This window comes from Pinus tabuliformis, chromosome J (assembly GCF_031772625.1).
Source record: "Pinus tabuliformis cultivar Carrire ecotype Pingquan chromosome J, CPIR1, whole genome shotgun sequence".
Lineage (NCBI taxonomy): Eukaryota > Viridiplantae > Streptophyta > Pinopsida > Pinales > Pinaceae > Pinus > Pinus tabuliformis.
This window is the reverse complement of record NC_142295.1, coordinates 419,696,036-419,707,443: the sequence shown is the minus strand read 5'-3', so window position 1 is coordinate 419,707,443 and position 11,408 is coordinate 419,696,036. Positions and strand designations below refer to the sequence as shown.

Sequence of the window (11,408 nt, the reverse complement as noted above, 5' to 3'; positions counted from 1 at the left end):
TAATAGTGTTTTACAAAATTTAGGATGCGGTTTTCAAATGACCGTCCTTTTTCTAATCTAATTTAAAATAAAAACAACATTCTAAAATAAGGCTACTTCTGAACTTGGTCTTTAAAGCTGCAAGTGTTCATCATGGGCTTGAGGAGAGTTGGCTGGCTGACTTCTGCACTGAGCTGGGTTGCGAAAACAGAATCTATGAGAGCTGGCACTACTTTTTCGGCCGCGTTTATGATGCATTTCACAGTCATCCATTGAATATGCGGCTTGACCAAGTATGCCCAATAACACTCCCAATTTAACTTGTTTAATGCTTGGATCGCTTTTCCCTTTTCCTGCGCCTTCTGCTTCCATTCTGCTTCCAGTCGTAGTTTATTTGGTAGGTACCCCGGGGTGGCCTCTTCGATTAAATTGGCCCTGTGTAAATTCTCATTTACACAGTCGATAAGAATGTTTGCTTGCGTGGCCGCTGTCTCCGCTGCTTGTTCCGCCTGCCTGATTTGATCGTCCCATTTATTAAAGAGCAATTCTTTATGGTTCTCGTTTGTTCTGGGTGCACTTGCTCTTTTCCCTTCATCTTCATCCTGCCAAGCTAAGTATTCCGTCACTCGTCTGTCACTCTGATCATAGTCACTCCGCAAGTCTACCACTTGATTGGTGATTTTATCGCTCAGCTCACAATAGTGACTCCACTGTGATATTTTACGTCCCAACTCCTCCTGTTGCTGCAGTAGTTGCTCATTTAAGCCAATAGATTCTGAAATAAATTCTGCCAGCTTAGGCTCATCTTTATGCATTTCTTGTAAAATTTGCAATTGTTTTCCTTTCTCGTCTAGACTTCTTTGATAGCCTATCTGCATCTGTTGAAAGTCTTCCTGCAACTTCTCGAGCTGTTTGGAAGCTTCAATATTAGCATTGGCTTGTCGCAATTGTTGTTGTAGTAGTTGTATTTGATCTTCTTGTTCTTTCAACAGTTTCTGAACTTCCGATGCCTTGTCAATAGTTGCAGAAGCATATGCTCCTGCAATCTGAGACAACTTGGTGAGATTTTCAGTTGGGTTATTGTTGGGGTCTTTCCATAAGACGTCCAAATGTTCAACTTCTTGTGACAGTGTATTTTCTAGTTTTCTTTTCTTCCTCTGTCTCCTTACAACTGCTTTATGTTGGGGACTATAGAATACATCCAGTGGGGGAATTTCTTCTACATTAAGTAGAAGCTCAGAAGGTGGAGCGATAGGAATGTGCTCCGTTTCTGTGACACTGCTGACTATGGTCGAAACCACTTCTTGCGCTACCTGTGTATTGTTCACAGGTGTTCTTGGGGCTTGCCCTTCAAGATTGATCAGCTCATTGAAGGTTTCCCATTCTTTGTCCAGTTCTGTTGTGACGAGTGGCGCTTCAATGACAGGAGGGGGGACATCTCTTGGCGGGGAGGCGATAACCTGCTGTTGCGACATTGCACTTGACTGAGCTGTATCTTTAGCTGTTTCTTCGTTTTTTCCTTGGTCGCTTCCAGACCCTTTAGAATGTTCAGGCACTCCTTGTGCAGTGTTAGATTTAGATCTGGAAGTGCTAGAGTTTCCACTGAGGCTAATGCTTGGAGTTGGTTCTCTGGCAGGCAGTCGCAGCTTCTCTAGAGGAACACTGGCCAGCCTTCTTTCTCTGTATAACATGAATCTTTGGAGGTCATCTGGAGACAACTTCGACCGAGCTTCCCGCAAAATTTCCTGGAGTGAGCTTCTACTCTGAAACAAATCATCAAACAAATCTTTCTTTCCAACGAATACTTTTATTTTGACGTTCGTAGTGAAATCTTGGGCAACATCATTTGGGTCAAATGGCCTTGCTGGGAATTTAAATAATTGTAGACACGTCACATTCTCCACTTCGGTGAAAGCGTGTCCTACATCGAACAATGAAAAGGCCCCACAAACTACAGGAAACTGAGGCCATATGGCCTTCTTTTTGTCTTTTAGGTCTTTGGTCAGGCCGCCTTCTGAACAGGTTTGATAAGCAATTTCCTGAGCCAAAATTTTATCAGGGATATACAGAGGCAGGACATGAGGAGGTACAATGCTTCCAAACACTCTAATATAGGTGAACCATTCTTCCCCGGACCATCTTGTGATGGGGATGATGTCTATCTGTGCCTCGGGTGAGCACCTCGGGGGTCTTCAACATACATCATTCTATACAAGGGTAAGATAAGCCCGTGACAAATCTGGTAGAAGTGTGGGACGAACTGAGAATCCCATAACACCTTATGATAAACATGGATAGGTAATGGGTCCTGGGTAGTCCATTTCCAACCCATAGTGGGAAATTTAGACACATAACAAATAGAATCCATAACATATGCAGACAGATAAAAAGGAGGATAGATCCTTTGAGACAAGGATCTTTTAGACTGGTAATTGATAATAGCCATGTATAGATTATCAGAAAAGATCTTGGCCCAATCCATAATATCGGCATTTGTGGCAGCATCTATTAATGGTAACCATTCAGACGAAAACTTATTGATATCCGACATCCCAAATAATCTACAAAGCATGGCCGCAGCAAAACAATACAGAGAGGTGAGGGAACCAGTGCTGTACATACCGTTTTTGTCCTTTTTGAGCGGCTCCTCTTTTCTGGACCAATCTTTGGTGGTCTCTGCTAGGTTTGGGTTTTCTGCCGCAAATTTCTTAACGAATTATGCATTGTAAGTCGCCTGTGGTTCAGGAAGATGATACATAAGCTTTAAATCTTGCGCAGCGAATGATCCGATGAGCCCATGTCCTTGAACCGTGAATTGTCTGTTGTTCATCTCTGCATTGTCAAGTATCCACTTGATCATATCCGTATATGGTAGAATTTTGGGCCTTGCTGCTATCCGGTGAAGAAATGAACATGCTAGCTCCTCTAAGGATGCCTCGGAAGAGCATTGTGAGCCCACGACAGCAGCAACCTTCATTATTCTGGGATTCTCTTCTTCAAGCAGCCTGTACATGCTTTCCCATGTCGATATACCTGCGTCTCTGTTACAGGCTGTGTCTGTATACAAAGGCGCCATCTCCTTTGTCTTTTCCTTCGCCTCAGAGCCTTGAGCTTTATTTTTCTTTCCCATTTCTTCCTTCATCTGGCTTTGAATCGTCTTTAGTTCTTCGTTCCTGCAGATTACGAGTGAAATGGAAATGACTGATCAAGAAAGGTGATGGGAGAGTTTTAAATGAAACAAATATATCAAATATGCCACCTTACGTGAAGTAATTCTTTACAAAAGCACGCGTCTTCATTTCATTTAATAGCTGACAACTAATTCATTTACTATCATTAAAAGCGCATGATCTTGAGTCAGATTACGGTAAGTGGCTTTTCTTTGAATGGCGTGCCCGAAGGATTCGTGATGAAGTGATTTATGATTTTCTTACGTAACATCGCAGATCGCGCCATCGCAAATCGCACCATCGCAGATCACGTGAATATAATATCGCAGCGATCGCAACATCCCAGGTCGCAAAAGTTTAATGTTGGTTGAATCTTGTCAGCTCATTTCTACGATATGCGATCTTGCGATCGGCGTTATCGCAGATCGGTAAATCTTGAAGTTTTTCTTTATGAGAATTACTTTATTGCGATGCGATATTATGCTTAACACGAGAGTCTTGCGCATACCGATATTATAGAGAAATGGAGGCATTTCCTATCTTTTTTGCAACGCGGCTTTAAAGATATTTCCCTTATCGTAGACTTAGGTTAATAATATTCAAAAAACCTTTCTAAGGTTACGATGGTAACCTTATTTTGAAGAAAGGAAACTCTTGCTTTTTTTCTTTAAAATTTAACTAAGGGTCCCCATTCATTCAGTATTTTGGACAACACTTAAATGAACAAGGGGGGTTGTTGCTGGCCACAACAGGACCACAGAAAATAGCATCCTTGCAAAGTCTTCTTAGCTACCCAATCATATATTAAAGTAAAGGCTATCAACAGTCCTATTAAAAGTATGTCTCCATATTCTCGCATTAAGCAAATTGTAATATTTGAGAAAAATCAAAATCAGGCCTAAACCTATAGTGACAGAAGTGGTAATGAAAGGGGTAGAAAGCACGGACCCAACCACAACAATTTGGAAACGAACACAATAAATTGATATTAATCGCACTGTTTGTACAACCACACCTCCAAAATCCTTGTTCTTTGTAAAATATGAGAGCAGTGAGAGATTTCCCAACAATCCAATTCATTTCCTTAGTAATGGTATCAGGATTGATGCTCCATAGATTGAGTCCCTCCAAAGAGCACCCAATGATAGTAGAAACATGACAATACATGAAATTGGCCTCTATATCAGTCCCAGTGCCACATTCAACAACATGGAGAATAATATCCAACATACTGACCATGCCTATATATTATTTCCTTATAGAACCAGTAAGTTTGTTAGACTCCAATATCATGGAACCACCTGCTCCATCCATTTCCCGAGCGAGATTTCCACTGGCACTTTCAATATGTTGTTTACAAGCAGTGCATTGAAAGTGTTGGTTATACTCATCGTGTATGGCACCTCTGCCATATTGTGCTTGTTTTGAATAACCTCCCTCACTTCCGTGCTCTTCAATATCATATTGGCATTCATCTCTTCTTTCTCTAGCTAATTCTGCAACATTCTCATTCTCATCATCCACCAACTCCACTGGAAAAATATGAGAAAGTAGAAGCCCTTTTTATCATTTTTAAATGCTAAGGTCACACAATCCATGTGAGCAGTAAACCTTCAATTGAAATAGGAACATTTATATCCTTAAATAGGTGATGGATATTGACAACCTGATATATTGTAGATAAAATTTCTCTAATGAAAATGTTTTTGACATCAATGATGAAATCACCAATAACAACCTTATAGGCCACATGTATTAGGTAACTCCATAGAGAATATCTCTTTCTTTATATTTGCATCATTCCATATTAGAGAAAAGAGAGTAGAGTGACCTCACCTTCTAGCTAGATTTTCTCCCATATGAGTTTCTTAGGGTAAATCTTGTGTTTATTTTTGGATGGTGTGTGACTATTTTTATGTTGATTACTAAGAATTTTTTTGGTGATGATCACATCAGAGTTAATTTGTCGACACATTTCGAACCATCCAGTGTGGTTAATGATGTAGAATCAGATCTTGGCATCAGATTAAATAAAGAGAGTGTGATGTAGAGACAATTAATTTTGACAACTAGAATGTAACGGTTAATTTTGAATGAAGAGAAATTATTTATTAATAAGGGATATTTTCATAAATTAAGTCATAAAATTAAATTAAAAATAACAATAATAATAAATAAAATGAAAATAAAAATAAAATAAAATGAAAAGGGGACCAACCTATTGTAGGTCAAACAAAAGACGATCAAAATTAAATAACAAAGAATCAATGGAATAAATGAAGGTGAGAATTAACAACCAATCAAAGGGGAGAAATCAAGGTCAACCCTAATTCCCGTTAAAATGAAGGAATACTATAAATATCAAAAGAGAAAGTGAAGATTAATAACTAGGGAAGAGGCTAAATCAATGAAATAAAATTAAAAATGAAACAAAAAATATACATTAATAATAAATAAATAAAAATGTTGTTGTCTCTACATCACACTCTCTATTTAATCTGATGTCAAGATCTGATTCTCCATCTTGTTGTGACGATGAACCACACTAGATGGTTCAAAACACATCGACAAATTAATCTTGATGTGATCATCACCGAAAAATTTCTTAGTAATCAAGATATGGATCATAGAAGCCTAAATTCAATATTTTTATGTTCTTTTTTTTTCATTTTAATTATTTCATACATTTAATCCAAACATGAGGAAATAAAAAATATGATATCTAAGGAAATTAACCTTCACGATAAATATTTCATTATCTTATCAAGTGTATTGTGACAAACTGTCTAGTGGAATATCCATGGTAGTTTATAGATCAATGATTCTCTAAGGTTGTGAATCATACACTTCATGTTGCTTCCACATGTAATGTTAACCCAACAATATGTCACATATATCCAAGGGCATGACATCACACATTAACTCATATTGTTAGGATAAAAAGTGTATTGAAAAGTTTGTTAGCTCTTAACACAACTCTCCTACTAAGATTGGGAACATATGATGTTGTAATGTTATAGGTGGGATTATGTTTCTAGGTTGAGTGATTGAGTAATGGCCATGGAAATCAAAATATTCTTATTATTGTTCTCATTAAGAAAATGGAGAAATTGTTGATGCACTCATGTTCTTCTTCCAACTTAGTTGTTGTTGATGTAGGTGATGAATCTATGTCCATCATTAGGACAACAACATTGGAGGACTTGGGTGTAGAAGAGGTAATATCCTTAGCCTTGTCACAATTTTTTGAAGGATAATATGTGACTTGTGCCAAAAGATCTTTGTGTGGATGATATTTATTATTACCATGACTAAATGACTTGAGTGTTCTAACACATGCCTATATCTTCCTCTTTTATTGGCACTTCCTTATGTAGCTTTATTTTGTTTGCATGGAGGAATTGTTAGGTTCTGCAATCTTGTCTAAATTGCAACAAGCCTACTTTCCCTTGGATTGATTGTCATGCTTAGTGGCATTGCACTACAAGTCATGCTTATCACCATAAAGGTTGGTGCATCACTTAGAATTATGCTTCTATGAATCCTTTGCACAAAATCTATGTGCATATACATGTTTCTAAATTGTCAACAATTCTAGACCCCATTTGATGCATTGATGCTGTTTGTTACAATTGCTATATTGAATCCTCTTCTTTGATGAAAATATGAGCCATGAGACATTGAAATCATGTGTAATAAGACTTTGTTGTGATGTTGCCATAGTTGTTACCACTTCATTTATTTTTCTTAGTGTCAACAAAAAATACTTGGCATGCATCACCTTCATGAATTCACCATGTAGTGATGGGTTCACCATGCTCCTCACACTATTAGTTGTGAGCTTCCCACCAAGATTTGGAAATGGGTGACATTTGCATGATTGGGAACCTGAATTTCTCTTCGTTGTTGAAGCAAAGATGCCACAAGGAAGACATGTCAAGGAAGATTTAATGGCACACCAAAATGATAAAGCATGGGTTGTGGTTACACTAAATGTAATGAAGGACAAGCTTTTATTGTAAAGGTAGTTATAACAAACCTTGTTGCTAATAGTCTCCCAAATACACTAAATTTTGAGAAGGCAATATCACAAAACAAGAGTCATAGTAAGGCACAAAGTGTTAATGTCATTGATATGATAGAAATTGTGTCCAAGAATTTCTATAAAATCTTTCATTGTAATACAATGTTGAGGTGCACTTCATGATGCTACCTTGGATAGGTGTTGAAGCACACTTCATGATGTTCTTGTGCATAAGATTTCCACCAATGGAGAGCTTTTGGTGTTATTTTAAAAGTGGCGGTGGACATTTTTGTCTTCATTTTAAATTTGGTTCATTTTAAAAACATGCCTCAAGTTGTTGAGGCCAATCATCAAAGGCTTTTATGTTGATGTTGCCTTTAAACATAAGCTTCTCGAGGATAACTTAAACCTTCAATGCCCTCCTATCACTCAATGGGATATGTATATCACTATCAGGATAGAAAATCATCAATGTAGATGGGTTGAGTTACATCATTAACTATGCAAATCAATTATAGATTTGAATCTAGGATGTAAATCATAGAACAACATAACATACTAGAGTGATGAAGTTATGGGTGCAGAAGCATAACATAAATGGAGCAAAGAATGAATTATGCTCAAAGCTCATGGATGTAATCTAAGATACAAATTAGAACTTAAATAGATTAAAATGATGAAATTATGGGTGTGGAAACATAATAGAAATGAAACAAAAAATGAATAAGACATTTTCATAATTTTTGTATTAATGTGTTAAATACCTTTGTACAATATTTTATAATATAAAATGCAAAGAAAGAAAAAATGACGACTATCTTATGATCTATGCTTCATATCATTTATTGATTTACATTTAAGTTACAAAAATGTGTGTTCAAATGATTAAAGGTGATTCAATTATACATTTTGTTGCATCTTGTATTGTATTGTTGTTGATATGCATGTAGACCATTATCTACAACTTAGTACATGTGTAACATTAGATTACATGTGCAAAACTAGAATATGTGTACAAATAATTAAAATGTGTCAATAAATATTGAAATATATATGTAGAGGTAAATATGTGTATACACATGTTTTGAAAATTAGTATGCTTAATGTTCTATGCACTAAATATATATGTAGATGTAAATATGTGTATACACATGTTTTGAAAATTAGTATGCGTAATGTTCTATGCACTAAATGTGGTTGAGATTTAAAACTTGTTATGCATAATGTTATATACACTAAATGTTGTTGAGATTTTAGAATATAATGGAGAAGATGAAAATGGAAATAGGCGCTTTTTAACCCATTTGAGATATATTTATTTATTTATTATAAGGAGAAAAATATGAAAAATATTTATTTTCTTATTATTATTATCTAATTTAAGGTGACAGCCAAGTTAGACACTAAATTGGTGTGTAAGACCCCTTGTTTGTGGGACAAGGAATCCACCATACAACGATTTGACTACTAAATCTACTAAAAAATACATATTTATCCCTCTAGTTATGAGACCTCCTTGTTTGTAGAACAAAAAACCCACTATACAGCATTTAACTACTAAATCTCCTAAAACATACATACTCTATCCCTCCATTTTAAATCTATAACCTAACCTCCTAAGGAAAAATAAAATTTATTAAGAGAATCCATATACCTGTCCCCATTGCCTAAAACCCCTGGGCATATTGTTCTTATTCATAAAGCTTATATTAGGAGAGGGTAAAGAAGTCCTTTCGTGATGGTATCTTAAGAATTGGCCGCAACTGTAATGGAAAAAATTCCTGCGTTACAATTTGACAGCATGGCAGTTTACAAGTTCTTAATGTAAATGAAGGCCTTTATAAGATTGAAGGGTTTTGTTAGTGAACTTTTTGATTGCACTGTTACAAAAATTTGTCCCAACGCCTTCACTGCTACTCTTAAAATACTGAAGGCAAATATCAGTGGTTCGATGGACGCGGATTTGGAATTGAAGCAGGCCATGAGCCTCTTGCAAGTTATAAAAGATGGAGCTGTCTCAGTTAATGAAGATGCATATGCTCGTCTCTTGCAGGCGTGCGCAGATGGGAAGTTGCTGCGAGCGGGTAAGCAACTCCATACACATGTTCTCTTAAATGGACTTGAGTATGATGTTTTCTTAGGAACTAAAATCATAATCATGTATGCCAATTGTGGCGGCCTTGTGGATGCACATCAATTGTTTGACAGAATGCCAACACCAAATATTTTTGCTTGGAATGGGATCATCAGAGGTTATGTGATGCATGGATTGTATGAGGATTCCCTTTCACTATATTACCAAATGCAGAGGGAAGGGGTACTGCCAGATAAATTTACTTTTCCCTTTGCTCTTAAAGCATGTGCTGGTTTAGCAGATCTCCAGCAGGGCAAGGGCATCCACCATGATATAATTAGAAGAGGAGTGGAGACAAACGTTTATGTGGATTGTGCTCTCATGGATATGTATTGCAAAAGCAGAAGTGTAGACAATGCACGCCGAGTGTTCAACAAAATGTCTGAACAGAATGTGGTATCATGGACTGCGATGATTGCTGGTTATGTTCAGAATGGATATGCAATTGAGGCATTGGAAGCCTTTCGCCAAATGCAGGTTGCAGGAGTGAAGCCCAACTTGGTTACCCTAACGAGCGTTCTCCCAGTTTGTAATCAGCTAGCAGCTCTGCGATTGGGTGGGCAGTTTCATAATCACATAATCAAGAATGAATTTCAGTCGGATGCATTTGTGGCCAGTGCTCTTACAGATATGTATACGAAATGCGGGAGTGTGGAGGATGCGTGGCAAGTGTTTGACACAATTTCCAAGAGAGATGTTGCGTTATGGAATTCCATGATTATGGGGTATGGGATGCACGGCTATGGGAAAGAAGCATTGGGACTTTTTGAAAGAATGCAACTTGAAGGTGTGAAGCCTGACCATGTCACTTTCATTCATCTTCTGTCTGCCTGCAGCCATTCTGGCCTGTTAGATGAAGGGTTGCAATGCTTTGATTGCATGCGTAGGGATTATAACATTGCTCCAAAGGTGCACCACTATGCATGTGTGGTTGACCTTCTAGGTCGAAAAGGATGCTTGGTTGAGTCATATGAATTCATTATGAAGATGCCTTTGCAGCCGGATGGTGTTGTGTGGGCTGCCTTGCTTACTGCCTGTAGAATTCATCATAATGTAGAGATCGGAGAATCAGTTGCTGAGCGCCTTTTTGTGCTAGAGCCTGACAACTGTGGAAATTATGTGATAATGTCAAACATATATGCTAATGCCGGTAGATGGGATGATGTGAAAAAGGTGAGAATGATGATGAAACACAAGGGATTCAAAAAGAGACCAGGATGCAGCTGGATTGAGGTCAATAACACAGTTCATGCATTTCTCGTAGGAGACACAGCGCACCCACAATCAGTGGAAATCTTCGCAATCTTGGATAGCTTGGCTCTGCAACTGAAAGAGGCAGGTTATATCCCTGAAACTCAGTTTGTCTTGCATGATGTGGAGGACGAGGAGAAGGAGTACATTCTCTGTGGTCATAGCGAGAAGCTGGCAATTGCTTTTGGGCTTATCAAAACATGCCTTGGGATTCCTATCCGAATTACCAAGAACCTTCGTGTATGTGGTGACTGTCACAATACCATCAAGCTGATCTCCAAAGTTGCTGGGCGAGAAATTATTGTAAGAGATCGAAACCGTTTTCATCATTTCAGAGATGGACTATGTTCTTGTCGGAATTATTGGTAATGATAAGTACAGGAGCCATGAAGAATAAATCTTGAGGACAAGAAGTGTACACCCCTCTCAACAGGTTTGTTATGGTGCCATCAAGTTGATGATCAAAGTTGCTATTTTCATCGAGGCGCAATTGTTTCACAATATGAAATGATGGACCACGTTATTAGGAGGGTTATTGGTAATATTAAGTACGATGAATACAAGAAGTAACCTTCGTAAGAAGCAAGAAGCATAAGCTTACGAATGTCAAGGCTCTGCTTAACTCAAAACAAATTAATCTGAGTCTCAGTAATCAAGGTAAATTAGGCACACAAGAGCTTGCAAAGGGCATAAGAATAAGACCAAAATTTTTGATGATACTTGCAGACTGGTGTTGGGGATAATATTGGATGTAAATCCAAATTGATGGGTTTGTTAGATCACTGAGATTACATCCAAATTGAAGGGGTTTGTTGGATTATTGAGATTATTTTATCACTCCTTGATTTAT

At 37.6% G+C, this 11,408-nt stretch overlaps 1 pseudogene; it reads left to right on the top strand.

The window, feature by feature from the left end:
* Nucleotides 1-9,001: 9,001 nt before the first annotated feature.
* Nucleotides 9,002-10,927, top strand: LOC149227617 (pentatricopeptide repeat-containing protein CRR2, chloroplastic pseudogene; annotated as a pseudogene).
* Nucleotides 10,928-11,408: the final 481 nt, after the last annotated feature.